This window comes from Ranitomeya variabilis, chromosome 4 (assembly GCF_051348905.1).
Source record: "Ranitomeya variabilis isolate aRanVar5 chromosome 4, aRanVar5.hap1, whole genome shotgun sequence".
Classification (NCBI taxonomy): domain Eukaryota; kingdom Metazoa; phylum Chordata; class Amphibia; order Anura; family Dendrobatidae; genus Ranitomeya; species Ranitomeya variabilis.
In genome coordinates, this window is record NC_135235.1 from 772,289,464 (window position 1) to 772,316,454 (window position 26,991).

Sequence of the window (26,991 nt, forward strand, 5' to 3'; positions counted from 1 at the left end):
TGGGCATCATAGACGCCCTTGGCCACAAACTGAATGGCTGTAGCAGCACAGAACATGTTCACCATTGTGTTCTAGAGGCGGAGAATGATGATACGTGGAGGAAGTCATTATTAAAACTAGGCCCAATGTTATGGAGCGTGTCTCCTAGACTTGTAATGCCCATACACTAAGTGTATAGGCTGACAAACATTTCCCAATGGGGGATATGAGTCGCCCACCAGGGCCATTGGGTACTTGGCACCAGGTCCAGTCGCTCTTAAAGGGGATGTCACGGTGGCTGCGACCCGGTCCATGGCCCTGGGCGCCCAATTAAAGAGGAAAGGTCTTTTAAAGGGAATTGTAAATAAAGTCTATTGTTCGTGACGCCACCTGTGGTTCTCGGTCAGTAGGGACCGACGCTGCTTAAAGGTACCTTCACACGAAGCGACGCTGCAGCGATAGCGACAACGATGCCGATTGCTGCAGCGTCGCTGTTTGGTCGCTGGAGAGCTGTCACACAGACCGCTCTCCAGCGACCAACGATGCCGAGGTCCCCGGGTAACCAGGGTAAACTTCGGGTTGCTAAGCGCAGGGCCGCGCTTAGTAACCCGACGTTTACCCTGGTTACCAGCGTAAAATGTAAAAAAAACAAACAGTACATACTTACATGCGTCCCCCGGCGTCCGCTTCCTGCACTGTGTGAGCGCCGGCAGTAGCAGGGCACAGCGGTGACGTCACCGCTGTGCTGTGCTTTCACTTTCACTTTGCGGCGCTCAGTCAGTGTGGGAAGCGGACGCCGGGGGACGCATGTAAGTATGTACTGTTTGTTTTTTTTACATTTTACGCTGGTAACCAGGGTAAACATCGAGTTACTAAGCGCGGCCCTGCGCTTAGTAACCCGATGTTTACCCTGGTTACCAGTGTAAAATATCGCTGGTATCGTTGCTTTTGCTGTCAAACACAACGATACACGGCGATCGGACAACCAAATAAAGTTCTGAACTTTATTCAGCGACCAGCGACATCACAGCAGGATCCTGATCGCTGCTACGTGTCAAACTAAACGATATCGCTAGCGAGGACGCTGCAACGTCACGGATCGCTAGCGATATCGTTACAAAGTCGTTTCGTGTGAAGGTACCTTAAAAGAGTCCTCTGGGGTGATGGTATGGTGGCTGGATGGTGACGCTTCCCACAGGTGAAGCGGGGTCCCCAGGGCTCCCAAGGTGTGTGGGAAGATGGTTAGTGCTGACGAATAAGTGAAGGACACAAGTTTAAAGTCTTTTCCTGGTTTACTGTTGTTAGCATGACACAGTCCAGGGTACCAGGCACAGGCGGTGATGTGGTCCCGCCAGCTTGAGGGCAAAGGTGATCCCTCTCCCAGGTGAGGTCCGTAAGTCTTTCCTACTTGTGCTAAGATGGTGAGGTCCCTGCCACTTGTAGCTTGCTGGCAAGGTATCCTCTCTCTCCTGTCCTGGGACAGTTGCCTGCACGGTAGGCAGTTTGAGCCTTTTTATAGGGTCTCTACCACGACCCAGGCTCTTAGAGTACTGCTGTACCTCATGCTTGGTGTAGGCAGTTAAGGTGTAGTCTAGTGCCCTCCAGTTCTGCTTCGTGTCTTAGAGTCCCACAAAAGCCTCGGGCTCCCGGTACCCAGTATCTGTGCTCTGGCTCTGAGGGTGCCCGGTCACGGTTCCCCTCTGAGCCCTGTTCCAATCCTGTGCTCCTTTCCTCAATGCTTCACTGCATCCAACCCCTCGGGTTCTCTCTCTTCTCTGGAGCTGCAGCTCAATCTTGGCTGCCAGCTCCACTGTCTGCTGTTCACTCTTCAGTGTCTCATTCCAACTAATCTTACTCCTCCTCCAGGTCAGAACACTTAAAGCTGGGGGATGCTCCCCTGAATCCGGGTCCTGAGCTCCCCCTTGTGGTCTGGATTCAGAATGTGCTGCATGTGTGTGCTTACCTGGTAAAGAGAATCCTCCTTGCTTCCAAGCATGATATTGCCCTCCCCGAAAGGAAGGCAACATCACTGTAACAACCGGTTACCTGGGGTGTTACAGATACATTTGCAAAAAAATATTTAATTGGGATCACAGACACCCTTGCCATAAAATTGACTGTAGCAGCATGGAACACGTGAACCATGGTGATGTAGTGGTGGAAAATGATGAGAGGCGGAGGAAGGCTTCATTAAAAACTAGGCCCAATGAAAAGGAGCGGGTCTACTAGGCTTGTAACAACCATACATGAAGTGCATGGGCTGAGAAACATTTCACCATGGGGGTAAATTTTTTTAAAATATACTATGGGCATCAGAGGCACCCTTGCTAAAAAATTTACTATCTGTAGCAGCACAGGAGACGGTATGCCTGGTGATCTAGTGGTGGAGAATGAGGAGACATTTTCCATTTCCTTTTCCATTCCGGTTCATAGTGGCGGTGTGATTCACTCCTGTTGGTGCTGGCGCCCGACTTGCTCTAAGGTTTCCTGACCTCCTTTTGATGTCCTTGATCTCTTTGTGCCTAGATATCTCTGTCCATGTGGTAATATGTGAGGCCAGCCCAAACTCCTTTACTATACTGAATGATTGCATTATTCAGTAATTTCTCATTTTGTTTCTCGTTTCCCTAATGTGCGGCAGAATGTGATTGTTTATAACACAATTTCTAAATGCCCCTCATTTACGTCCAGTGTTATTTAATAATTATGGTAACATACAACACCATCTAATACAATGCTTTTTTATATATATAATTTACATGCTGGGATGGAATTTAGTTTGATGACATAGTTGGCGGGTCGAGATTCCTATAATATGTCGCAGTCTCACTAGTTAATTGAAGCCTTGCCTGTTTGCGGGTCACACTTGCGCACTGAGTGATAACCGTACAGGAAACACGTGATCTCTGCATCCTGTTATGGGTTCCACTCCTTGCGTCTCATGGACCTGACACGTCTATAGTCCCCAGGTGCGGCCCACGCTGGATGACGTGCGGTTCATGGACTCAACCCTCTGAGCTACCAGTGAGGTTAGTTTGACTACTGGGCACCTGTTTGACGCGCAGATATGATTGGCTGTGGACAAACAGGAAGTTGATGTGCGGACATTTTCTTTGATATGAGTTCTTTATGTAAGAGACGTTTTTGTGGAATCCTTCATGTGAGAGGCTCCATATAGAGGCCAGCGATGGCGGAGCGCTCCATCATTTAGACTACCACTTGTCTGCCCTGTCCCCTGATGAGTCCCCCGGAATGAAACGTGTAGGGAGGTGGTCTTATATAGGAATGGCTTGAGAAATCTTGTATCAAACTTACAGATTCCTGTTCTGTAATAGGAGGGTCCATTCTCCATGAGGCATCCCCATTGTTTGGTGAGATTGCTCCAGTTATTCATGTACCCCGATCTTTTCTTTCCTTAACATAATCTGTATGATTATCAGTGGTACTGATTTTCCTAATGTGTAATAATTGGGTTATGCTGACCAATATTACTGGCAGTGGTGGTATTATTCTTTTGGATCTATGTACCTTGTTTCTTCCCTCTGCTTGATTATAAATGTCTATCAGTTTAGTGACTGTTTCAAGTTAAGGGAGCAGGGAAGTCTGTCTATATTAACTAGTGGTCTCTAGACTTATAATCAGCTTCCTATCTGGTTAGCTTTTGCTAAATATATGGTTGATTATTGTTGTTGTGTCATGTCATTTTAATAGTCTTATTAAATGTGATGTTTTCGGTTCCCATGTTTTGCTATTTTCTATTATCCACCATCCAACCAACAACCTTTTCACACTGCTCTGGCTCCAATATTGCTGTCCTGCTGCGGTCCACTAGTAATTGGGACAGGAAGGTCGAGCCAGCAGATGTGGGCGTTTGTTGTGGCCCACTGTCAGCTTGCCCACGGCCTCGACCTCTGCATGCCCCATCACGTCCACTTTCCCATGTAATGCCACAACCAACATGGCTACGGCATTACAGTGCGTGGCAGACAATCCCTGCATGTTTATTGGTTCTCTAAAGAGCGCCAAACATGGAGGGCGGGGACCTGAACTCCCGCCGAGCAAACCCGGAAATGCTCGGTGCTCGCCAAGTACAGCGATGCTGGGTCAGTAACGACCATTACCGAGTATGCTCGCTCATCACTAGTGTAGCTCGTTCCCCCAGTTTTTCATTGTCTCTGGCATCCAGAGTGCTCCTCCAATGGATCCTCCATTCTGTAGCCTGAGTGATCAGCCAACGCTCCTTGTATCGCATTATTCCCCTCATCAACACCTCCCTCATTTTCCCTCTCTCCCATTCACTACACATTCTATCAGCTTCCACCATAGTAGCTGACCCCGATACATGCTCACTAGGTTTATGTCTCATGTTACCAGAACAGCCGCGATCAGGAACCAACACGCGCTCTTCGAATAGACAGCCGTCACATACAAGACTCAGTCACATTCTGGTGTTGTCAGCACGTCCATTTCTCACTATGTAACACCCCAGGCTGACATTCATTCTTATTACTTACTAACCATTGGGTTACGGATTTGTCTTCTGGGTCAATGGATTCTTTTCCAATAATCCTATTTCTTCAGTCCAATGTTGATCCATCCAGTTCACTAGTGGTGCCCAGCTTTACACCACGAAACCTGTGTCTTCAGAACCTTCCAGAACACCAGGTCACATCTCATATAGGAAACTACTGACACAACTCAATAACACCATTTATAAAGGATTTATTTACTGGCAGGAACTTTCTCATTCACATCACATACATGTTTATTCCTTCTTTTAGGTGACCTCACTTCATTCATAAGAACTTCGTAATATAATTAATGTATGGAAATGTTTATTGTTTTTTCATGAACCATAATTTATCTTTGTCTAACGGACTTTCTCATGAACTTTGACATTTCGTGCTTTGTTTGGCTTTTTTTTTTTTTCATAAAGACTAAATATAAAACGTTCCAAGCTTGACATGTTCATCCGCTATCAGGTTTGTCCTGAGGAAGAGGTCCTGTGTGACTCTGAAACGCGTTGACTTTGAAAACCTATTTGAATAAACGTTTTTAAGGAAATCTCCATATCTGATAGTCTTCATCAGCAGTGCAGGTACAGACACATTATACCTGGATCAGCTCTTCTGCTCGGTCTTTGGCCCCGTGTCCTGCAGCAGCTGATTTATGCATTGAACATGTTGCTGAGGTGCCGCTCTATCAGGTGAGTGTAATACTCCTCTATTCTCATTACATCTTGTTATCAGACCCTGTTTTTCGCTTGTTTGTTCCTCAGTATCTCGACTACAAGAAATCTCTGTAAAGGTACCTTCACACGAAGCGACGCTGCAGCGATAGCGACAACGATGCCGATCGCTGCAGCGTCGCTGTTTGATCGCTGGAGAGCTGTCACACAGACCGCTCTCCAGCGACCAACGATGCCGAGGTCCCCGGGTAACCAGGGTAAACATCGGGTTGCTAAGCGCAGGGCCGCACTTAGTAACCCGATGTTTACCCTGGTTACCAGCGTAAAAGTAAAAAAAACAAACAGTACATGCTCACCTGCGCGTCCCCCAGCGTCTGCTTCCTGACACTGACTGAGCTCCGGCCCTAACAGCACAGCGGTGACGTCACCGCTGTGCTTTCACTTTCACTTTAGGGCCGGCGCTCAGTAAGTGTCAGGAAGCAGACGCTGGGGGACGTGCAGGTGAGCATGTACTGTTTGTTTTTTTTACTTTTACGCTGGTAACCAGGGTAAACATCGGGTTACTAAGCGCGGCCCTGCGCTTGGTAACCCGATGTTTACCCTGGTTACCAGTATAAAACATCGCTGGTATCGTTGCTTTTGCTTTCAAACACAACGATACACGGCGATCGGACGACCAAATAAAGTTCTGAACTTTATTTAGCGACCAGCGACATCACAGCAGGATCCTGATCGCTGCTGCGTGTCAAACGAAACGATATCGCTAGCCAGGACGCTGCAACGTCACGGATCGCTAGCGATATCGTTTCAAAGTCGGTTCGTGTGAAGGTACCTTAACGCTTTCAGGTTACTTGGTTAGAAGCCATCAAGGACTGCTTGGACCTTAACTGGGTCCATCTGAAACCCCAATGCAGAAGCCAAATGTCCTGAGAACTAGACCTGCTGTACCACAAATTTCTCCAGGTTAGCAAATAAATAGTTGTCACGTAGAACCTGGAGAACCTGTCTGACATGCTCACCATGCTCCTCCAGAGCACGTGAGGAACTCAATATATCATCCAGGAAAATTACCACAAATCTACCAATCAGGGAGAAAATATAAATATTTAATGACATTTTCACAGACTGCCGGAGCATTGGTTACCCCGAATGGCAGCATCCAATGTTCACTCTGCCCCTCAGGTGTATTGTGTGCGGTCTTCCATCCGTCACCATGGCGATACGTATAAGGTTATATGCCCCTCTCACGGTAAGTCTGTAACACCATTTATCTCCAGGTAATTGGCTAAACAGGTCAGGTGTAAGGGGTGAAGGATAGGGAAGGTGAGCTGTGATTTTATTACTCTCTCTGAAGTCCAAGCATGGACGCCGCCCTCCATCCTATTACCAAACCCCACAGCGACTGGAGAGGTGCATGGCCGTATATGACCCTTAGCCGGACACTGGAAGGGGGTAAATAAGCGAGATTTCGGCCTTTTAGCTCCTGGTGTGGAGGCGATAGCACAATCATATGCCGCCATATACTAGACGACCGGTAAGGGTATGTGTCCACGTTCAGGATTGCATCAGGATTTGATCAGGATTTGACGCAGGTAAAATCTGCACCAAATCTGCACCTGAGGTCACTGGCAGGTCACCTGCGTTTTTCATGCGTTTTTTGATGCTTTTTTTTATGCAGATTTGCATGTGTTTTTGTAAGCTCAATAAAGATATACCAAAAAAAAGGGTGTTGTCATTTCTTGTCCAACCTCCTCATTTACATACTCCATTGAAGAATAATGTTTACACACACAGACAGATAGATGATAGATAACAGATAGATCTATTGTATCTATCTATCGAATCTATTATCTATCTATAAATATATCTATCGATAGATATATCTATAGATAGCTAGATAGATATATCGATAGATAGATAACCGATAGATAGATAATACCAAGGCCGATGTTTAGTATATCTATGTATCTATCGATATATCTATCTATAAATATATCTAGAGATAGATTATCCATCTACTATATAATTGTCTAAGGGTCACTTCTGTCTTTACTCTGTCTGTCCGTCACAGAAATCCCAAGTTGCTGATTGGTTGCTGCAAAACGGCCACGACCAATCAGCGACGGGCCGCTCCCTACTTCCCTGCAGTCAGTGCCCGCTCCATACTCCACTCCAGTCAGCGCTCACACAGGGTTAATGGCAGCGTTAAATGACCGCGTTATGCCGCGGTGTAAGGCACTCCGTTAACGCAGCTATTAACCCCGTGTGACCAACTTTTTACTATTGATGCTGCCTATGCAGCATCATCAGCATCAATAGTAAAAAGATCTAATGTTTAAAATAATAATAATAATGAAAAATCATTATATACTCACTCTCCGTCAGCCCCTGGATCCAGCCGAGGCCTTTCCCGCTTTCCCGCTCCTCGTGACGCTCCGGTGACTGGTCCATTCTCGCAAGACCGCTACGTCATCATCTCGCGAGACTGCAATGCACTCTTGGGACTGGAGCGTCGTGAGGATCATCGGTAAATGCCTCGCCTGGATCCGGGGGTTGACGGAGGGTGAGTATATAACTATTTTTTATTTTAATTCTTTTTTTTAACAGGGATATGGTGTCCACATTGCTATATACTACGTGGGCTGTGGTATATACTACGTGGGCTGTGCAATATACTACATCTCTAGGCTATATACTATGTGGGCTGTGCTATATACTACGTGGCTGTGGTATATATTACGTGGCTGGGCAATATACTACATCGCTGTGCTCTATACTATGTGGCCTGTGTTATATACGGCTGCGTGTAGTGTACATCATCAGTACACCCCCGGTATCCCCCCAAAAAAGGGGGGGAAACGCGTCGGGCACTGTATGGGGACTATGTGAGAGTAGCTGACCATGGAGACCATCCTCATCTGGGGCAGTAGTAGGACGAACAAGATGGGAGTTCCCAGCGTGCTGATAAGTATACTTTGTGCAACTCCTCTTGTGTGTTTATATCAGCAGGACGATTGAGTCCTTCAATGTATTTGTGAAAGTGAGCTGGGATAATTTTCCTATTTAAGTGTCAACCACGAGTGATTGGTAGTATGTCCCTACTACCTGTAGGTCTTCTCTCCTAATTACTTGTACCTTTGTCTTGCTTTGACATATTAGATGCCGGGTATTGAGCCTGTGGACTATCAGTCCAATAGAGACTGTAGTGTTATATAGTGTCCAGTTTTTTCATCTTTGAGCACTATATTGCAAGATAATGGTATACCTCTTTAGACTAAGAGAGGAATGCTGATAGCATATTTTACATTTGCACGTTGTAAGGTATTCTTGTGCTGGAAGTATATATAATCATTTATTCGGATTAATGTGTATTATTACACTCTGGTTACCCGTGACTCTTTATGGGACTAGTCAGTCTACTGCCTATTTAGCCAGAGTATTTTACAATTTATTCCTCTGGTCTACAGTATTCTGAAGAGTACTTACATCATTTTTGTTTAGTTTTGATCATTTTTTCTGGTTATTTTTTCTATTTTTCTCTTTTTTTTACTTCTTTACGGGTACCTGTGGTGTATTGGGACATTTATCTTTTATCTCTCCTGAGTTCATGGTGAGTAAGGGACCCTAGGGTCAGCCGCCGCTGAGTGGGGGCGCCTACCGCAACAACTTAGGGTGCCTACCTCCACTGCTAGGTAGGTGTCACTATAGTGATCTGTTGTAGTACTTAACAGGTTTCCTTTATTGTAGGGAGTTCTTAGGGCAACAACAGGGTGAGCCTTCGAGGAGTGGGGGCGCCTACCATGGTAAAGTAGGGTGCCTACCTCCACTGTCAGGTAGGGTTCATTAGTATATGACACAGGGTGGTTTAGGTACATCAGATGCCTTCTTACCTTTTAATATTCATTGATAAATAAAGTCTACTTTTAAATTGTTCTACTAAAAGTTAAATTTTAGGGATCCTTGTTTGGTTTTGGTTTTTCTTTATATACTGCATGGCAGTGTTATATACTACGTCTCTGTGCTATATACTACGTGGCTGGGCAATATACTATGTCGCTGCTATATACTACGTGGCTGTGCTATCTACTGCGTGGGCAGTGTTAAATACTATGTGGGCTGTGCTATATACTATGTGGCTGTGCTATATACTGTACTACGCGGCCAGCTGCGACCAATCAGCGATATTGGCACGGAATTTAACCCCCACTCACAGCGCGACGTACATACATACAACCATATTCTAGAATACCCAATGCCTTAGAATAGAGCCACCATCTAGTATATATATATATAATCGTCTAAGGGTCTGTTTGTCTGTAACGGAAATCCCGCGTCACTGATTGGTCGCGGGTGGCTGGCGCGACCAATCAGCGATATTGCAGCGGCATTTAAACACCACTTCGCAAATAAAGTACATACATATTCTAGAATACCCGATGCGTTAGAATCAGGCCATCATCTCGTAGATATGTAATAGTAAGACCAATGTTTATGAATGAACGTTTAATTTAAAAAAAAAAAAATGGGAAAAAAATGTCGTGGGCTCCTGCACAATTTTCTGCACCAGGGGGGGGAAAGCCGATGGCCGGGGGCCATTATTTGTAGCCGGGGAAGGGGTTAATACCCATGGCCCCTCCCAGGCTATGAATATCAGCCCGCAGCTGTCTGCGTAGCCTTTACTGGCTATTAAAATAGGGGGACTCCCCAAAACAATGACATGTGGTCCCCCTATAATTTATAGCCAGAAAGGCTACGCAGACAGCTGCGGGCTGATATTCATAGCCCAAAGAGGGGCCATGGATATTGGCCCCCCGGCTACAAATACCAGTCCGCAGCCACCCCAGAAATGGCGCATCTGTAAGATGCACCAATTCCGGCACTTAGCCCCTCTCTTCCCACTCCTGTGTAGCGGTGGGATATGGGGTAATAAGGGGTTAATGTCACCTTTGTATTGTAAGGTGACATTAAGCCGGGTTAATAATGGAGATGTGTCAATAAGACGCCTATCCGTTATTAATCCTACAGTTGTGAAAGAGTTAAAAAAGAAATAAAGACACAGCCAAAAAAAAGTATTTTATTATTCTTAATTTCACCATACTTACCATACTCGATCGCCTGCAAAAAACGTAAAATAATAAACCGTATACTTCCTGTCCGCCGTAGTCCAATTAATAACGAGTGTCCCACAACGATCTCCCCTACAGAACAGTGACATCGGGTGATGTCACTGCTCTATAGGACCTACAGTGGCACACTGAAAGGAGACAATGGCTCCTGCAGTGCATCACTGAGAGGTTACTGTAGTTCACTGGTCTCACTTTATGGCAATTGCTGCGTGGGAACTTTCTCACACAGCAATGCCAAAAGTGAGACTACGGACTATATTCTCACAGGGGCGTAGGAATACATTGTGAGGAATACATTGTGGAAGGATACCTTCCATCATTGTATTCCTGAAACCCCTGGAGAGTGGTCGCATCAGCTGATGCTGCTGTTTTCCACGGGAGTAATTAAATATAAATTCACCTCTCACAAGGAATATAATGCAGAATCTTTACAAATTTATTCAATATGTTCTGGGAGCATAACAGAATATTTTAACAAAGCGACAAGAGACGTTGACGTTTTGGCTCCGCCGGAGCCTTTATCATACTCGCTGTAGATAACAAAATAAACAGAAAAAGAGAAAAAGAAACAAAATGATCATAGATAAATAATAAATCATAACTCAATGATAAATTCATATATCCGTAAGGGTCCCCAGAGATCCAGGTCATCCTATTGGAGATAGATCAATATCAATAAGCATACACACCTATTTCTATACAAATATATACATATATATACATAGAGATCCATATGTAGCCTGTCAGAGACTGGTACGAGAAAAGCATAAAGTAACATGTTATTACCTTGTTCAGGTAGATAGAAGGTATAGGGAGAATAGGGATAAGGATCCCGGTGATGCTGTAGGAGATTTAAAAAGTACATTAGTACATTTTTAGGGTTAAATGGGGGGGATTTAATGAAATACCTATGGTTACGTGATGCCCAGGTGTAGTAGCGCAAATTAAGGATCGTTGGGGATCTGTAGAAACAGATATATCATAGTATAGGTATGTAATAACGAATAGGGCTGTAAAGAGAGTGCGCACATGTGGTGGCAGGGTATGTCTACCTGTGCAAGTAGCGTGGATAGCGGCGCTCCCCTGCCTAGCTGCGGTGGTGAATGACTACCTGCCTCCAGTGCGGCGTTATGTAGCACGGAACTGGAAGTAGCCGGTCTAAACCAGAAGTGACATATCGCTATGTTCGGATGAGAACTGCGCATGCGCGGCTGTTGTTAGGGGAACTGAAATACCTGTATGAAGCCAGTTATGGCTGTAGAGGGAGTAGTAGCGATGAGTCACCCTGGTCTCACAGAGATATGGCATAACACATTCGATATGTAACTCAGTATGGATTGAGATAAAGCGCTATGAAATGGGCACCTAATACAGTCTAATGGCAAAAGAAAAAATGGTAAAATAACAGTAAAATAAGAAAAAAATAAGGAAAATAATGAAAATAAAGGAAAATAAAAATGAAAATGAAAGTGGAAAAAATGTCGAAAATAAAATAATGAATAAATAAATAACATAATGAGATGGATAATATTTTGAAAAAATCGCGAACCAAGAATGAAAAAATTGAAAATAATAAGGATGAAAAAGATCGTCGTGGGACAGTCGTTTTAATTGGATATCTGCGGATCAGAGAGTATAGTGTTTGTTTATTATTTTAATATTTTTTTACAGGTGACAATGGCTTCGGGGATCAAAGTGACAAGAGATGGTGAGTATGTACTCTATGTTTAATGTACTGTATGTCTATATGTATGATGCATGTCGTATGGTGCATGTCGCATGATGCATGTTGTTGCATGTTGCATTATGTTGCATGTTGTTGCATGTCTTCGCATGTTGCATGTTGTCACATGTAGTTGCATGTCACATGTTGTCGCATGTTGTCACATGTTGCATGTCACATGTTGTGACATGTCGCATGTTGCTTGTTGCATGTTGTCACATGTTGCATGTCACATGTTGTCACATGTCACATGTTGCTTGTTGCATGTAGTCGCATGTTGTCGCATGTTGCATGCCGTCGCATGTTGCATGTCGCATGTTGTATGTCGCATGTTGTTGCATGTAGCATGTTGTGTGTTGTATGTGCACACAGTGTAGACGAGTCCGGCTCTGCTACATGTGGATGCCTGACATCTAGATGTAGCAGAGCCGGTAGATGATCGCCGGAGATAACTCTTCAGTGATCACCTACAGTACAGCGTTCTCACACTCAGCTGATCATGAAATTTCATGAAATCATTTAATGAAATCCCCTCCATTATGCTGTAACATCTGGACACTGCGTGTTTGACGCTGCGGCTCTACGCAGCATCAAACACTCAGGGTTTCCTGAACGTGGAAACATACGCTAACCGGTGATAATCCCCTCATGTGTGGGGTCTATTTGTCTCCAGAGAAATCACACGTTACATTCCACACAGAACATTGTGTAGAAAAGGCGGCGCGAGGTGATTGTGCCAGTAGTGAGGGCGAATAATGGCGGGAATGTCACTGACTGAGGAGAAGTCTCCATGTAGCGTCTTCACTGCGGATGTATTTAATCATATGAACATATATTAAAACATCATATAAGAATACATAAATGATAAACAGTGATTGAAAAGAACAACGGAGCAGAAATCAGAGTCGGATATCGAGATTTTCTATGTATGCAATAACATTGTCATTTCCAGTATAGAAATCATTCTTGTCACCAGTATAAGATCTGAGGGGACATTCCTCGACAATGTGCTGAATTGTTTGATGGTCAGCTCCACAGTCACAGGCAGGAGAGTCAGATTTTCCCCACTTATGCATAAGATCTGCACAGACACCAACGTTTGTTCTGATACGATTCAAAGTGACCCAGGTTTTCCTTGGCAGATTGAAGCCTGGTGGTGGATTTTGAAAGTGAGGAAACGCTTGAGGCTCACTGTCTACTGCACTGACCCGAAGTTCACGCCATTTCTCTTCTAAGTTGAAATCATGTTCATACAGGGTAATTGCGGTTCGGATGGGTGGATGTCTTGATTTCAGTCGCTGTATTTGAACATCTTGGATATTTTGATGTATTGGGAGATTTTCATTATTCACTACTTTGGTGTATTCTTTAAGTAGAAGCTTTTGTCTTCTCAGATTTGCAGGTGCGATATGGCTCAAGACAGGTGTGGAGGAACCCCAGGAGGATCCGCAGAGTTTCTGAATAATATTGTTGCGTGCTTTCAGTTTCTGTGCCGTCTTTTCCAAGTGAGATTTGAAGGTTAGGCTTCTATCAAGGATTACGCCTAAATACTTGGGATTGAACTTGTGTTTGACAAGTTGACCTTCAAAACGTACTTTGAGTTCAGTCTTAGTACTTGCGTTGTGTAAATGAAAGCAACATACTTCTGTTTTTGATGGATTTGGCTTTAGCCTCCATTGTTGAAAATACTTTCCTATTATACTAAGATCTTCTGTTAGGACCTCCACTACTTCCTCCATTGCTTTGCTCATTGTAGCAAGTGCCCAGTCATCGGCGTATCCAAATTTCTGTGATTTTGTGTCAGGAATTTCAGCTAGGTACAAAGCAAACAGGAGAGGTGCCAGCACTGATCCCTGGGCCAAACCATTGTTTAAGGTTTTCTTACAACTGTTAAATCACACACACCAAAAAGGGATGCTAGACCGCACTAATAATATAATGTCAACTTTATTAAAGAACAGGTAAAACCAAATACATAAAAAATGAGACACCACAGAGAACAGACACAACTGGAGGGGATGGCTGGAAAATAAGTGGCTAACATAGAACAACTACCTCTCAATATGATATCAAAGCAGATAGTAATAGCACTCAACCAGTTCCAAAATATAACTACCGATATGGTGACTGAAAAAGTGCAACAGTGCAATCAATCAGACAATAAATGAATAAATATTCACAAATGTGAGGTAGTACCAAGTGGTATACTATATATTATATATTATAAGGAGTATGTAAAAAGCATCAGTCAGCATATCGGAAAGTATATCATACATCCATTAGTACATACCAGGAGGAACTTATTTACCTAATAGATGCCACCAGCCAGGGACCCGACCACACCCAACGCGCGTTTCGCTAGGAAAGCTTCGTCCAGGACGAAGCTTTCCTAGCGAAACGCGCGTTGGGTGTGGTCGGGTCCCTGGCTGGTGGCATCTATTAGGTAAATAAGTTCCTCCTGGTATGTACTAATGCATAGCTCCCAACCGTTCCTCATTGTGCGGGATTGTCCCGGATTTCATGCTGTGCCCCGCTGTCCAGCGCAGGACGCTGTGGTCCCGGACACAGAGCAGGAGAAACTCCGCCATGCCCCCTTTTGTTAGGCCACGCCCCTTCCCCTGTATGTTCCTGAGTCTCCCAGCGTCACTGTTCAGAGAGGGAGAGAGAGGGGACACTTCTAGTTTGAGGTATGTAACAGCAGAGCCTGGGTGCCGGCGGCAATGTAAGCAGCTGCCAGCAGACCAGTGTGGACTGCTGATAATGCCTGCTAGTATAAATCATGCGTGGAATGAGTCTGGGGCTGAGCAGGGAGGGATGGACACACTCACAGCCTCCCTGTTTGCCTCGGCTGCTCAGAGCTCACAGATGGATGACTCACTGACACTCCAGTCAGTGCATTTCAGAGGAGGAGAGGGTGACCACTCTATTGTGGCTGCTTTTTTTCCCCACGCAAAAAAGGGCAAAGCCAAAGCCCCTGTGACAGTCTGACACTATCATCATGTGCTATAATGAGACAGCAAATCATGGCACAATTAAGGTGTGTGTGCGAGGTGTATTTAGCGGAGCCGTGTGTGTGCGAGGTGTATTTAGCGGAGCCGTGTGTGTACGAGGTGTACAGAATGGAGCCGTGTGTGTACGAGGTGTACGGAGAGGAGCCGTGTGTGTACGAGGTGTATGGAGAGGAGCCGTGTGTGTACGAGGTGTACAGAGAGGAGCCGTGTGTGTACAAGGTGTACGGAGAGGAGCCGTGTGTGTACGAGGTGTACGGAGAGGAGCCGTGTGTGTACGAGGTGTACGGAGAGGAGCCGTGTGTGTACGAGGTGTATGGAGCGGAGCCGTGTGTACGAGGGGTACGGAGCGGAGCCGTGTGTGTACGAGGTGTACGGAGAGGAGCCGTGTGTGTACGAGGTGTACGGAGAGGAGCCGTGTGTGTACGAGGTGTACGGAGTGGAGCCGTGTGTGTACGAGGTGTACGGAGAGGAGCCGTGTGTGTACGAGGTGTACGGAGAGGAGCCGTGTGTGTACGAGGTGTACGGAGAGGAGCCGTGTGTGTACGAGGTGTACAGAATGGAGCTGTGTGTGTACGAGGTGTACGGAGAGGAGCCGTGTGTGTACGAGGTGTACGGAGTGGAGCCGTGTGTGTACGAGGTGTACGGAGAGGAGCTGTGTGTGTACGAGGTGTACGGAGAGGAGCCGTGTGTGTACGAGGTGTACGGAGAGGAGCCGTGTGTGTACGAGGTGTACAGAATGGAGCTGTGTGTGTACGAGGTGTACGGAGAGGAGCCGTGTGTGTACGAGGTGTACGGAGAGGAGCCGTGTGTGTACGAGGTGTACAGAATGGAGCCGTGTGTGTACGAGGTGTACGGAGAGGAGCCGTGTGTGTACGAGGTGTACGGAGAGGAGCCGTGTGTGTACGAGGTGTACGGAGAGGAGCCGTGTGTGTATGAGGTGTACGGAGAGGAGCCGTGTGTGTACGAGGTGTACAGAATGGAGCCGTGTGTGTACGAGGTGTACGGAGAGGAGCCGTGTGTGTACGAGGTGTACGGAGAGGAGCCGTGTGTGTACGAGGTGTACAGAATGGAGCCGTGTGTGTACGAGGTGTACGGAGAGGAGCCGTGTGTGTACGAGGTGTACGGAGAGGAGCCGTGTGTGTACGAGGTGTACGGAGAGGAGCCGTGTGTGTACGAGGTGTACGGAGAGGAGCCGTGTGTGTACGAGGTGTACGGAGAGGAGCCGTGTGTGTACGAGGTGTACGGAGAGGAGCCGTGTGTGTACGAGGTGTACGGAGAGGAGCCGTGTGTGTACGAGGTGTATGGAGAGGAGCCGTGTGTGTACGAGGTGTACGGAGAGGAGCCGTGTGTGTACGAGGTGTATGGAGAGGAGCCGTGTGTGTGCGAGGTGCACGGAGAGGAGCCGTGTGTGTGCGAGGTGCACGGAGAGGAGCCGTGTGTGTATGAGGTGTATTTAGCGGAGCCGTGTGTGTGCGAGGTGTATGGAGTGGAGCCGTGTCTGTGTGAGGTGTATGGAGAGGAGCCGTGTGTGCAAAGTGTAAGGAGCGCAGCCGCGTGTGTAGGAGTAGCTATGTGTGGCCATTATATGGTACGAAGTATCATGTGCAGCCAATATACAGTATGGAGCATCATGTGCGGCCAATATACAGTATGGAGCATCATGTGCGGCCAATATACAGTATGGAGCATCATGTGTGGCCAATATACAGTATGAAGCATCATGTGCAGTCATTTTACAGTATGGAGCATCATGTGCGGTCATTATACAGTATGGAGCATCATGTGCGGTCATTATACAGTATGGAGCATCATGTGCAGCCAATATACAGTATGGATCATCATGTGCGGCCAATATACAGTATGGAGCATCATGTGTGGCCAATATACAGTATGGAGCATCATGTGCGGTCATTTTACAGTATGGAGCATCATGTGAGGTCATTATACAGTATGGAGCATCATGTGAGGTCATTATACAGTATGGAGCATCATGTGAGGTCATTTTACAGTATGGAGCATCATGTGTGGTCATTATACAGTATGGAGCATCATGTGCGGTCATTATACAGTATGGAGCATCATGTGTGGTCATTATACAGTATGGAGCATCATGTGCGGCCATTATACAGTATGGAGCATCATGTGTGGTCATTATACAGTATGGAGCATCATGTGCGGCCATTATACAGTATGGAGCATCATGTGCGGTCATTATACAGTATGGAGCATCATGTGAGGTCATTATACAGTATGGAGCATCATGTGCGGTCATTATACAGTATGGAGCATCATGTGCGGTCATTATACAGTATGGAGCATCATGTGCGGCCATTATACAGTATGGAGCATCATGTGCGGTCATTATACAGTATGGAGCATCATGTGCGGCCATTATACAGTATGGAGCATCATGTGCGGTCATTATACAGTATGGAGCATCATGTGCGGTCATTATACAGTATGGAGCATCATGTGCGGTCATTATACAGTATGGAGCATCATGTGCGGCCATTATACAGTATGGAGCATCATGTGTGGTCATTATACAGTATGGAGCATCATGTGCGGCCATTATACAGTATGGAGCATCATGTGTGGTCATTATACAGTATGGAGCATCATGTGCGGCCATTATACAGTATGGAGCATCATGTGCGGTCATTATACAGTATGGAGCATCATGTGAGGTCATTATACAGTATGGAGCATCATGTGCGGTCATTATACAGTATGGAGCATCATGTGAGGTCATTATACAGTATGGAGCATCATGTGCGGTCATTATACAGTATGGAGCATCATGTGCGGTCATTATACAGTATGGAGCATCATGTGCGGCCATTATACAGTATGGAGCATCATGTGCGGTCATTATACAGTATGGAGCATCATGTGCGGCCATTATACAGTATGGAGCATCATGTGCGGTCATTATACAGTATGGAGCATCATGTGCGGTCATTATACAGTATGGAGCATCATGTGCGGTCATTATACAGTATGGAGCATCATGTGCGGCCATTATACAGTATGGAGCATCATGTGTGGTCATTATACAGTATGGAGCATCATGTGCGGCCATTATACAGTATGGAGCATCATGTGCGGCCATTATACAGTATGGAGCATCATGTGCGGTCATTATACAGTATGGAGCATCATGTGAGGTCATTATACAGTATGGAGCATCATGTGCGGTCATTATACAGTATGGAGCATCATGTGTGGTCATTATACAGTATGGAGCATCATGTGTGGCCATTATACAGTATGGAGCATCATGTGTGGTCATTATACAGTATGGAGCATCATGTGCGGCCATTATACAGTATGGAGCATCATGTGCGGTCATTATACAGTATGGAGCATCATGTGAGGTCATTATACAGTATGGAGCATCATGTGCGGTCATTATACAGTATGGAGCATCATGTGTGGTCATTATACAGTATGGAGCATCATGTGCGGCCATGATACAGTATGGAGCATCATGTGTGGTCATTATACAGTATGGAGCATCATGTGTGGTCATTATACAGTATGGAGCATCATGTGCGGTCATTATACAGTATGGAGCATCATGTGCGGTCATTATACAGTATGGAGCATCATGTGTGGTCATTATACAGTATGGAGCATCATGTGTGGTCATTATACAGTATGGAGCATCATGTGCGGTCATTATACAGTATGGAGCATCATGTGCGGTCATTATACAGTATGGAGCACTGTGTGACCATTTTTTTGTTTATAATTATTGTATATGAAACAGTGTGATCAGCAGTGCTAAATGGGTGTGGTTGGGACGTGGATATGGGTGTGACTAGTTATGAATGGGTGTGGTCAGAGGCGTGGCCTAAAATTTGCCGCGGCGCGCGTTGCGCGACGCTAACTTTGTCCCTCTTTCCCATCTTCAAAAGTTGGGAGGTATGCTAATGGATGTATGATATACTTTCCGATATGCTGACTGATGCTTTTTACATACTCCTTATAATATATAATATATAGTATACCACTTGGTACTACCTCACATTTGTGAATATTTATTCATTTATTGTCTGATTGATTGCACTGTTGCACTTTTTCAGTCACCATATCGGTAGTTATATTTTGGAACTGGTTGAGTGCTATTACTATCTGCTTTGATATCGTATTGGGAGGTAGTTGTTCTATGTTAGCCACTTATTTTCCAGCCATCCCCTCCAGTTGTGTCTGTTCTCTGTGGTGTCTCATTTTTTATGTATTTGGTTTTACCTGTTCTTTAATAAAGTTGACATTATATTATTAGTGCGGTCTAGCATCCCTTTTTAGTGTGTGTGATTAATATTGCTTAGACGTAATTAAATTCGCTATTTATAGGTGTTTAACTGTTAAATCACCCATGATAAGTGGAAAGGTTCGATTTGCAATTCACTGCGGATCTCATTCCCCGAGGCCCCTGATCACGTGACCCCTGACTCCTCCCCCTGTGACCTCATCACAGGTCCTGTGCGCACAGAGCAGCCATATCTGTGGAGTGCGGCTCTGCAGGTGGAGGTATGTGGAGATTCCCCAGTACTGAGCGCAGCCGGGGACATTAACCCCTTCTGCACGGAGGAGACTCTTTATAAGAACCATAACGTTGTTGTTCTGTTTCCTGTAATAGATACATACGAGCCAACTATGGAGGACAGGAAGTGAGGAGCGGAGTGTTCTCCTAGTACAGGGCCCCTTTCTTGGCCCCACACAGTGTAATGCCCCCATTATGCCCTGTAAGCAGGTTCTGCCCCACACCCAGCTGCCTCGGGCACTTTACCAGGAGCTGGTACCTCAGATTCTTCCCCGCACCCCTTTCCTTTGTTGGCGCCAAATCTGTTCTGCCTTTGGGGCTCCGGCCTTTATAATCTCAGTAACTGCGCCATCAAGGTCTCCTGACCAGGTGCACCCTCTAGACTCTTCCCTCCGGAAACCCTCCCTCTTCCCATTGGTGTCACATGGTCCCGTCTGGACGGCAGATAGCAGTCTGTACAAATGCAGCACAGCCCCGAGGAGGCTTTTTATGACTCTCCTTTTTACACCCCTTATGTAATATATATGATGGCGCTCACACAGTATAATGTTCTCATAGTACCGCCATACCCCCACACACAGTATAATGTTCTCATAGTACCGCCATACCCCCTCACACAGTATAATGTTCTCATAGTACCGCCATACCCCCACACAGTATAATGTTCTCATAGTACCACCATACCCCCACACACAGTATAATGTTCTCATAGTACCGCCATACCCCCACACAGAGTTTAATGTTCTCATAGTACCTCCATACCCCCACACAGTATAATGTTCTCATAGTACTGCCATACCCCCACACACAGTATAATGTTCCTACAGTACCGCCATACCCCCACACACAGTATAATCTTCTCATAGTACCGCCATACCCCCACACACAGTATAATGTTCTCATAGTACTGCTATACCCCCACACACAGTATAATGTTCCTACAGTACCGCCATACCCCCACACACAGTATAATGTTCTCATAGTACCACCATACCCCCACACACAGTATAATGTTCTCATAGTACCGCCATACCCCCCACACAGTATAATGTTCTCATAGTACCGCGATCCCCCACACAGTATAATGTTCTCATAGTACCGCCACACCCCCACACACAGTATAATGTTCTCATAGTACTGCCATACCCCCACACACAGTATAATGTTCCTACAGTACCGCCATACCCCCACACACAGTATAATCTTCTCATAGTACCGCCATACCCCCACACACAGTATAATGTTCTCATAGTACTGCTTTACCCCCACACACAGTATAATGTTCCTACAGTACCGCCATACCCCCACACACAGTATAATGTTCTCATAGTACCACCATACCCCCACACACAGTATAATGTTCTCATAGTACCGCCATACCCCCCACACAGTATAATGTTCTCATAGTACCGCGATCCCCCACACAGTATAATGTTCTCATAGTACCGCCACACCCCCACACACAGTATAATGTTCTCATAGTACCTCCATACCCCCACACAGAGTTTAATGTTCTCATAGTACCTCCATACCCCCACACAGTATAATGTTCTCATAGTACCACCATACCCCCCCACACAGTATAATGTTCTCATAGTACCGCCATACCCCCACACAGAGTTTAATGTTCTCATAGTACCTCCATACCCCCACACAGTATAATGTTCTCATAGTACTGCCACACCCCCACACACAGTATAATGTTCTCATAGTACCGCCATACCCCCACACAGAGTTTAATGTTCTCATGGTACCGCCATACCCCCACACAGTATAATGTTCTCATAGTACCACCATACCCCCCCACACAGTATAATGTTCTCATAGTACCGCCATACCCCCACACAGAGTTTAATGTTCTCATAGTACCTCCATACCCCCACACAGTATAATGTTCTCATAGTACTGCCATACCCCCACACACAGTATAATGTTCCTACAGTACCGCCATACCCCCACACACAGTATAATGTTCTCATAGTACCACCATACCCCCACACACAGTATAATGTTCTCATAGTACCGCCATACCCCCCACACAGTATAATGTTCTCATAGTACCGCGATCCCCCACACAGTATAATGTTCTCATAGTACCGCCACACCCCCACACACAGTATAATGTTCTCATAGTACCTCCATACCCCCACACACAGTATAATGTTCTCATAGTACAGACAAACCCCCACACAGTATAATGTTCTCATAGTACCACCACACCCCCACACACAGTATAATGTTCTCATAGTACAGACAAACCCCCACACAGTATAATGTTCTCATAGTACCGCCCTACCCCCACACACAGTATAATGTTCTCATAGTACCGCCATACCCCCACACACAGTATGTTCTCATAGTACCGCCATACCCCCATACACAGTATAATGTTCTCATAGTACCGCCATTCCCCCACACAGTATAATGTTCTCTTAGTACCGCCATCTCCCCCCACAGTATAATCTTCTCATAGTGCTGCCATACCCCCACACATAGTATAATGTTCTCACAGTACCTTCATCCCACCACACACAGTATAATAATCTCATGTTACCACCATACTCCCACACACAGTATAATGTTCTCATAGTACCGCCATACCCCCACACAATATAATTTTCCTACAGTACCTCCATCCCACCACACACAGTATAATGTTCTCATAGTACCGCCATACCCCCCCACACAGTGTAATGTTCTCACAGTACCGCTATACCCCCAAACACAGTATAATGTTCTCACAGTACCGCCATACCCCCACACACAGTATAATGTTCTCACAGTACCGCCATACCCCCACACACACATCATAAAGTTCCCACAGTACCATCATCCCACCACACTCAGTATTTTGTTCCCACAATAGTGGCTTCCCAGAGACACGGTAATGTTTCGACAGTACTGGCATTCCCCTCACACACCGTATAATGTCCCCTGTTGTGAATTCTGCTCTTGGGCTCCCTCCGGTGGTTATAAGTTTTAATGTTGTGAGTTCTGCTCTTGGGCTCCCTCCGGTGGTTAGAAGTGGTACTGCTGCTCCTTTGGATTTCAGCAGTCATCAGGTGCTTCCACTTATTACCAATTCTGACTGGGCTATTTAGTCTGGCTAGATCCTTTAGTTAGTGCCAGTTGTCCATTGTTTCTTGGTGGATTCACATCTCTGCCTGAATTCTCCTGCTATTCTGTTGTGAATTGGACTTTTTGGCTCCCTCTTGTGGTCACTTGCGTCATGACACTTTGAGCTTCTTTCTCCAGCTTGGTACCCACCTGGCTCGTTAGTCCAGGGGTGTTGCTATTTAAGCTTCCTGGATTTTCAGTCTGGTGCCTGGCATCGTTGTAATCAGTTCCTTTCTGTTTGCTCCTGTCTGCTGGTCCTGGTTCTTGCAAAATAAGCTAAGTCCTGCTTCCTTATTTTTTGGTTATTTGCATTTGCTCTTATTTCTGTCCAGCTTGTACTAAATGTGATTCCTGATATAGCTGGAAGCTCTAGGGGGCTGATATTCTCCCCCCGTGCCGTTAGACGGTTCGGGGGTTCTTGAATATCCAGCGTGGAAATTTTGATAGGGTTTTTGCTGACCGTATAAGTCATCTTCCTATATTCTGCTATTAGTCAGTGGGCCTCTCTTTGCTAAAAACCTAGTTCATCCTTACGTTTGTCTTTTCTTCTTACCTCACCGTTATTATTTGTTGGGGGCTTGTATCCAACTTTTAGGGTCTTTTCTCTGGAGGCAAGAAAGGTCTATCTTTTCCCTTCTAGGGTTAGTTAGTTCTCCGGCTGGCGCGAGACGTCTAGAACCAACGTAGGTACGTTCCCCGGCTGCTGCTATTTGTGGTGCTAGGATCAGGTATACGGTCAGCCTAGTTACCACTGCCCTATGAGCTGGTTTTTTGTGTTTGCAGACTTGGTAATAAGTTCTGAGACCCTCTGCCATTGGGGTCATAACACTATTCTGTCCAAATCATCAAAGATAAGTCCTGGCTTTGTTTTTGCAGTCCACATGCTGTGGACTTTATAGTTCAGTGCATTTCTATGTTTTTTCTTGTCCAGCTTGGTCAGTGTGGATTTATTCAGTCAAGCTGGAAGTTCTGGGAAGCAGATTTACCCTCCATACCTTTAGTTAGGTGTGGAGATTTTTGTATTCTCTGTGGTGGATATTTTCTAGTATTTTAATACTGACCGCACAGTACTCTGTCCTGTCCTTTCTATTTAGCTAGAGTGGCCTCCTTTGCTAAATCCTGGTTTCATGCTGCGTATGTTATTTCCCTCTCCTCTCACAGTCAATATTTGTGGGGGGCTGTCTATCCTTTGGGGATTTTCTCTGAGGCAAGATAGCTTTCCTGTTTCTATCTTTAGGGGTATCTAGTCCTCCGGCTGTGTCGAGGTGTCTAGGCTGTGTTAGGAACATCCCACGGCTACTTCTAGTTGTTGTGTTAAGTTCAGGGTCTGCGGTCAGTACAGGTACCACCTCCTCCAGAGCACGTCTCATGCTGCTCCTAAGCCACCAGATCATAACAGTACAACTGGCCCACAATGAGTTAAATGCATCTCAAAAGAAGGGAAGAAAAGTTACATAGTTACATAGTTATTAAGGTTGAAGGAAGACTGTAAGTCCATCTAGTTCAACCCATAGCCTAACCTAACATGCCCTAACATGTTGATCCAGAGGAAGACAAAAAAAACCCATGTGGCAAAGAGTAACTCCACCATGGGGAAAAAAATTCCTTCCCGACTCCACATACGGCAATCAGACTAGTTCCCTGGATCAACGCCTTATCAAGGAATCTAGTGTATATACCCTGTAACATTATACTTTTCCAGAAAGGCATCCAGTCCCCTCTTAAATTTAATTAATGAATCACTCATTACAACATCATACGGCAGAGAGTTCCATAGTCTCACTGCTCTTACAGTAAAGAATCCGCGTCTATTATTATGCTTAAACCTTCTTTCCTCCAGACGTAGAGGATGCCCCCTTGTCCCTGTCTCAGGTCTATGATTAAAAAGATCATCAGAAAGGTCTTTGTACTGTCCCCTCATATATTTATACATTAACATAAGATCACCCCTTAGTCTTCGTTTTTCCAAACTAAATAGCCCCAAGTGTAATAACCTATCTTGGTATTGCAGACCCCCCAGTCCTCTAATAACCTTGGTCGCTCTTCTCTGCACCCGCTCCAGTTCAGCTATGTCTTTCTTATACACCGGAGACCAGAACTGTGCACAGTATTCTAAGTGTGGTCGTACTAGTGACTTGTATAGAGGTAAAATTATGTTCTCCTCATGAGCATCTATGCCTCTTTTAATACATCCCATTATTTTATTTGCCTTTGTAGCAGCTGCCTGACACTGGCCACTGAATATGAGTTTGTCATCCACCCATACACCCAGGTCCTTTTCATTGACGGTTTTACCCAGAGTTTTAGAATTAAGCACATAGTTATACATCTTATTACTTCTACCCAAGTGCATGACCTTACATTTATCCCCATTAAAGCTCATTTGCCATTTATCAGCCCAAGCTTCTAGTTTACATAAATCATCCTGTAATATAAAATTGTCCTCCCCTGTATTGATTACCCTGCAGAGTTTAGTGTCATCTGCAAATATTGAAATTCTACTCTGAATGCCCCCTACAAGGTCATTAATAAATATGTTAAAAAGAAGAGGGCCCAATACTGACCCCTGTGGTACCCCACTGCTAACCGCGACCCAGTCCGAGTGTGCTCCATTAATAACCACCCTTTGTTTCCTATCCCTGAGCCAGCTCTCAACCCACTTACACATATTTTCCCCTATCCCCATTACTCTCGTTTTATGTATCAACCTTTTGTGTGGCACCGTATCAAAAGCTTTGGAAAAGTCCATATACACTACATCTACTGGGTTCCCTTGGTCCAGTCCGGAACTTACCTCTTCACATAAGCTGATCAGATTAGTCTGACATGAACGGTCCCTAGTAAACCCGTGCTGATACTGGGTCATGTTATTCCTCTTCAGATACTCCAGTATAGCATCCCTTAGAAAGCCCTCCAGGATTTTACCCACAGTAGAGGTTAAGCTTACTGGCCTATAATTACCGAGTTCAGTTTTTGTCCCCTTTTTGAATATTGGCACCACATTTGCTATACGCCAGTCCTGTGGTACAGACCCTGTTATTATGGACTCTTTAAAGATTAATAATAATGGTCTATCAATGACTGTACTTAGTTCCTGCAGTACTCGGGGGTGGATCCCATCCGGGCCCGGAGATTTGTCAATTTTAGTGATTTTTAGACGCCGCCGTACTTCCTGCTGGGGTAAGCAGGTGACATTTAATGGGGAATTTTTGTTATCACTGATCATATTGTCGCCATGGGATTTTCTTGTGTAAATACTGATGAAAAAAAGTCATTTAGCAGATTGGCTTTTTCCTCATCCTCATCCACCATTTCCCCCAGACTATTTTTAAGGGGGCCAACACTGTCATTTTTTAGTTTCTTACTATTTATATAGTTAAAGAATATTTTGGGATTATTTTTGCTCTCTCTGGCAATGAGTCTTTCTGTCTCAATCTTTGCTGCCTTGATTTGCTTTTTACAGAATTGATGTAATTTTCTGTATTTATTTAATGCCTCCTCACTACCTACTTCCTTTAACCCCTTCACCCCCAAGGGTGGTTTGCACGTTAATGACCGGGCCAATTTTTACAATTCTGACCACTGTCCCTTTATGAGGCTATAACTCTGGAACGCTTTGACGGATCTTGGCGATTCTGACATTGTTTTCTCGTGACATATTGTACTTCATGTTAAAGGTAAAATTTATTCGATATAACTTGCGTTTATTTGTGAAAAAAATGGAAATTTGGCGAAAATTTTGAAAATTTTGCAATTTTCCAACTTTGAATTTTTGTGCCCTTAAATCACAGACATATGTCACGCAAAATACTTAATAAGTAACATTTCCCACATGTCTACTTTACATCAGTACAATTTTGGAACCAAAATTTTTTTTTGTGACGGAGTTATAAGGGTTAAAAGTTGACCAGCAATTTCTCATTTTTACAACACCATTTTTTTTTAGGGACCACATCTCATTTGAAGTCATTTTGAGGGGTCTATATGATAGAAAATACTCAAGTGTGACACCATTCTAAAAACTGCACCCCTCAAGGTGCTCAAAACCACATTCAAGAAGTTTATTAACCCTTCAGGTGTTTCACAGGAATTTTTGGAATGTTTAAATAAAAATGAACATTTAACTTTTTTTCACACAAAATTTATTTCAGCTCCAATTTGTTTTATTTTACCAAGGGTAACAGGAGAAAATGGACCCCCAAAGTTGTTGTACAATTTGTCCTGAGTACGATGATACCCCATATGTGGGTGTAAACCATTGTTTAGGCGCATGGCAGAGCTTGGAAGGGAAGGAGCGC

At 45.0% G+C, this 26,991-nt stretch overlaps 2 protein-coding genes across 2 annotated transcripts in view; one reads left to right on the forward strand and one right to left on the reverse strand.

Annotated features, from left to right (window-relative positions):
* Positions 1-26,991, reverse strand: part of LOC143766955 (oocyte zinc finger protein XlCOF8.4-like) — a 1,046,781-nt gene that overhangs the window by 366,379 nt on the left and 653,411 nt on the right. The gene's annotated exons all lie outside the window — the stretch shown is intronic.
* LOC143766946 (uncharacterized) overlaps positions 19,522-26,991 on the forward strand; it is a 94,822-nt gene continuing 87,352 nt past the window's right edge. Inside the window, exon 1 of the mRNA XM_077254963.1 lies at positions 19,522-19,563. The gene's annotated coding sequence lies outside the window, so the exon portion shown is untranslated. The remainder of the gene's footprint in view (positions 19,564-26,991) is intronic.